Source organism: Phocoena phocoena, chromosome 10 (genome assembly GCF_963924675.1).
Source record: "Phocoena phocoena chromosome 10, mPhoPho1.1, whole genome shotgun sequence".
NCBI classification, from domain to species: Eukaryota; Metazoa; Chordata; class Mammalia; order Artiodactyla; family Phocoenidae; genus Phocoena; species Phocoena phocoena.
The window spans coordinates 65,251,565-65,257,007 of record NC_089228.1 but is presented as its reverse complement, the minus strand read 5'-3'; positions in this window follow the sequence as shown (position 1 = coordinate 65,257,007).

Sequence of the window (5,443 nt, the reverse complement as noted above, 5' to 3'; positions counted from 1 at the left end):
AATTCACTTAGCTTTTGCTTGTCTGTAAAGTTTTGAATTTCTCTGTCGAATCTGAATGAGATCCTTGCTGGGTAGAGTAATCTTGGTTGTAGGTTTTTCCCTTTCATCACTTTAAATATGTCCTGCCACACCCTTCTGGCTGCAGAGTTTCTGCTGAAAGAGCAGCTGTTAGCCTTATAGGGATTCCCTTGTATGTTATTTGTTGTTTTTTCCCTTGCTGCTTTTAATATTTTTTCTTTGTATTTAATTTTTGATAGTTTGATTAATATGTGTCTTGGCGTGTTTCTCCTTGGATTTATCCTGTATGGGACTCTCTGCGCTTCCTGGACTTGATTATTTCCTTTCCCATATTAGGGAAGTTTTCAACTGTAATCTCTTCAAATATTTTCTCAGCCCCTTTCTTTTTCTCTTCTTCTTCTGGGACCCTTATAATTTGAATGTTGCTGCGTTTAATGTTGTCCCAGAGGTCTCTGAGACTGTCCTCAATTCTTTTCATTCTTTTTTATTTGTTCTGCTCTTTGGTAGTTATTTCTACTATTTTCTCTTCCAGGTCACTTATCTGTTCTTCTGCCTCAGTTATTCTGCTATTGATTCCTTCTAGAGAATTTTTAATTTCATTTATTGTGTTGTTCATCATTGTTTGTTTGCTCTTTAATTCTTCTCGGTCCTTGTTAAACATTTCTTGTATTTTCTCCATTCTATTTCTAAGATTTTGGATCATCTTTACTATCATTACTCTGAATTCTTTTTCCGGTAGACTGCCTATTTCCTCTTCATTTGTTTGGTCTGGTGGGTTTTTACCTTGCTTCTTCATCTGCTGTGTGTTTCTCTATCTCCTCGTTTTGCTTAACTTACTGTGTTTGGGGTCTCCTTTTTGCAGGGTTCAGGTTCGTAGTTCCCGTTATTTTTGGTTTCTGCCCCTAGTGGCTAACGTTGGTTCAGTGGGTTGTGTAGGCTTCCTGGTGGAGTGGACTGGTGCGCGTTCTGGTGGATGAGGCTGGATCTTGTCTTTGTGGTGGGCAGGACCACGTCCAGTAGTGTGTTTTGGGGTGTCTGTGACCTTATTATGATTTTAGGCAGCCTCTCTGCTAATGTGTGGGGTTGTGTTCCTGTCTTGCTAGTTTTTTGGCATAGGGTCTCCAGCAGTGTAGCTTGCTGGTCGTTGAGTGGAGCTGGGTCTTAGTGATGAGATGGAGATCTCTGGGAGAGCTTTTGCCATTTGATATTACATGGAGCTGTGAGGTCTCTGGGGGACCAATGTCCTGAAATCTGGGAGCATGGATTCTTAACCACTGTGCCACCAGGGAAGACCTCAGCTGTGTTTTTATCATGAAGGGATGTTGAATTTTTGTCAGATGCTTTTCTGCATCTATTGAGTTATGTGGTTGTTTTCCTTTGTCCTGTTAATGGGCTGTATGACATTGATTTTCCTATAGTTGAAACACCCCTTCCATTCCTAGGGTAAATCCCATTTGCTCATTGTGTATAATCCTTTTTACTGTGCTATTGGATTTGGTCTGCTAGTATATTATTGAAGATTTTTGTCTATGTTTATAAGGAATATTGATCTATAGTTTTCTTATGGAATCTTTCTCTGGCTTTGGTATCAGGATAATGTTGGCCTCAAAGAATGTGTTAGAAAGTGTTCCCCTCCTCTAATTTTTGGTAGAGTTGATGTTAGGATTGATGAATTGGATTGATGTTAATTCTTCTTTAAATGTTTGGTAGAATTGGCCAGTGAAGACATCTAGTCCTGACTTTTCTTTGTTGGGAGGTTATTGATTCCTGATGCAATCTTCTTGCTTATTACAGGTCTGTTGAGAATTTCTATTTCCTCTTGAATAAGTTTTAATAATTTGCATGTCTTTAGGAATTTGTTGATTCATCCAGATTATCTTGTTTGCATATAATAGTTCATAGTGTTCTCTTATAATCCTTTTTTTTTTTTTTTCTTTTTTTTTTTTTTTTTTCCGGTACACGGGCCTCTCACTGTTGTGGCCTCTCCTGCTGCGGAGCACAGGGTCCAGACGCGCAGGCTCAGCAGCCATGCGTCACGGGCCCAGCCGTTCCGCGGCACGTGGGATCTTCCCAGACCGGGGCACGAACCCGGGTCCCCTGCATCGGCAGGCGGACTCTCAACCACTGCGCCACCAGGGAAGCCCTCTTATAATCCTTTTAATTTCTGTTTTCATTTCCGGTTTTAGTTATTTTCATCTTCCATTTTTTTTAGTCAGTCTAACTAAAGTTTTGCTATCTTTTCAAAGAACAAACTGTTGATTTTGTTGATTCTCTCTATTGTTCCCACCCCATTTAATTTATTTGTGCTCTATATTATTTCCTTCCTTCCTTTAGTTTGCCCTACTTTTTCTAGTTCCTTAGGGTTTTTTTTTTTTTTAAACTACTGAACTGTTTTATTTTTCTTTATTTTTTTGGCTGCATCGGGTCTTAGTTGCAGCACGCAGGATCTTTGTTGAGGCATGTGCATGTGGGATCTTTTTGTTGTGGCGCGCGGGCTTCTCTCTAATTGTGGCATGTGGGATCTCTCTCTAGTTGCAGCGTGCAGGCTCCAGGGTGCATGGGCTCTGTAGTTTGCCACATGTGGGCTCTCTCACTGAGGCACACGAGGTCAGTAGTTGTGGCACACAGGCTTAGTTGCCCAGTGGCATGTGGGATCTTACTTCCCTGACCAGGGATCAAACCCACGTCCCCTGCACTGGAAGGTGGATTATTTACCACTGGACCAGCAGGGAAGTCCCTCTAGTTCCTTAAGTTTTAAAGTTTGGTTGTTTATCTGAGATCTTCTATTAATGTAGGCATTTACAACTGTAAATTTCCCACTGAGTACTGCTTTTACTATATCCCATAAGTTTTTGGCATGTCTCAAAGTATTTTCTAATTTCCCTAGTGGTCTTCTTTAATCCACTGTTTTTTTAAGAGTGTGTTATTTACTTTCCGCATATTTGCTAATTTTCCAGTTTTCCTTCTGCTACTGATTTCTAGATTAATTCCATTGTGGTCAGGGAAGATGCTTTGTATGATTTTAATCCTTTTAAATTTATTCAGAGTTCTTTTATTACCTTACATTTACATTAATAAGAGATATTGATCTGTAGTTTCCTTTTGTGTGTTTGTCTGGCTTTGGTATGAGGGCAATGCTGAGTTAGAACGAGTTAGGAAGTATTCCTTTTCTTTCAATTTTTTGGAAGAATTTGAGAACGATTGGTATTAATTCTCCTTTAGATTTTTGGTAGAATTAATCAGTGAAGCCATCTGGTCCTGGTCTTTTCTTTGTTAGGAGGTTTTAAAATGTATTAAAATTTGTTTTGTGGCCTAACATATGATCTATCCTGGAGAATGCTCCACGTGTACTTGAGAACAATGTGTATTCTTTAGGACGAGTGTTCTTTATGTCTTTTAGGTCTAGTTGGTTTATAGTGTTTTTCAAGTACTCTATTTCCTTATTGATCTTCTGTATAGGACATTCTTTCCATTATTGAAAGTAAGGTATTGAAGTCTCCAACTATTAGTGTAGAACTGTCAGTTTCTCCCGGCGGTTTTGTCAATATTTGCTTCATATATCTTGGGACTGTGTTGTTTGCTGCATATATAATTGTTATAACTTCTTCATGATTTTCCCTTCTTATCAATATAAAATGTCCTCTTTTGTCTCTTGTAACAGTTTTTGACTTAAAATCTATTTTGTCCAATATTAATATAGCCACCCTAGGTCTCTTTTGGTTATTCTTTACATAGAATATCTTTTCCATCCTTTCACTTTCAACTTATTTGTGTCTTTGGGTCTAAAGTGAGTCTCTTGCCAGCAGCATATACTTGGATTGAATCTCTCTCTCTTTTTTTTTTTTTTTTAACATTTTAAACTGTTTCTAAGTGTACAGTTCAGTGGCATTAAATACACTGTTATGCAAGCATTACTACCATCCATCTCCAAAAAGTTTTTCATCTTCTCAAGCTGAAACCCCGTACCCATTAAACAATAGCTTTATTCCCTCCCACCCAGCCCCCCCGCCCCAGCCCCTGGCAACTACCGTTCTACTTTTTATCTATATGAGTTTGACTACTCTAGGTACCTCATATAAGTGAAATCGTACCTTATTTGTTCTTTCGTGACTGGTTTCTTTCACTTAGCATAATGTCTTCAAGGTTCATCCATGTTGTAGGTGTGTCAATATCCCATTGTACATATGTACCATATTTTGTTTATCCACTTACCTGTCGATGGGCACTTGGGTTGCTTCCACATTTTGACTATTGTGGAGAATGATGCTATGTACTTGAGTATACAGATATCTGTCTGAATCCCTTCTTTCCATTCTTTGTGGTATATACCCAAAAGTGTAATTGCTGGATCATATGGTAATTCTATTTTCAATTTTTTGAGGAACCACCATACTGTTTTCTGTAGTGACTGCACCATTTTATTCCCACCAGCAGTACACAAGAGTTCCTTTTTCTGTACATCCTCACCAACATTTGTTATTTTCTGTTTTGTTTTGTTTTAAATAATAGCCATCCTAATGGATATGAAGTGGTATCTCATTGTAGTTTGATTTGCAGTTCCCTAATGATTAGTGATGTTGAGCATCTTTTCATGTACTTATTTGGCCATTTGCATGTCTTCTCTGGAGAAATTTTTTTTCAAATCCTGTTAGATCATTTTAAAATCCATTCTGCCTTTTTTTGTGAGTGATAGAATATACATAAAATTTAGCATTTTAATCATTTTGAAATATACAAATCAGTGGCATTAAATACATTCATAATATTGTGCACCTATCACCAATCTGTCTTTTAATTGGTGAGTTTAATCCATTTACATTTAAAGTGATTACTGATATTGAAGGACTTACTTCTGCTATAGTACTGTTTTCTGTGTGTGATATCTTTTTCGTTCCTTAATCCTTCCAGTACTGACTTCTTTTGTGTTTGATTTTTCTCCTAGTATGTACCATTTTGATTTCCTCTTCATTTCCTTTTCTATGTATTTCCTACTTGTTTTTGTAGTGGTTACCATGGAGGTTACAATTAACATCCTAAGATTAACAGTTGATTTATCATCAGAAACCACGAAGGCTAGAAACCAGTAGAATGATATATTTAAAGAAGTGACAGGAAAACACAAACAAAAACCTGTCAACCAGTAATTCTATATCCAGAAAAATTGTCCTTCACAATTAAGGAGAAGTTCAGACATTCCCAGATCAACAAAAACTAACAGCATTTGTTTAGTAGACCTGCCCTACAAGAAATGCTACAGGGAGTCATTCAGACTGAAACAAAAAGGCACTAGATAAAAGTTCACTGATAAAGGTAAGTACAAGGTAAATATAAAAGCCAGTATTATTGTATTCTGGGTATGTAACTCTTTTCTGATTCTTACATGGTTTAAAAGACAGATGCATAAAACAATAATTATAAATCTATG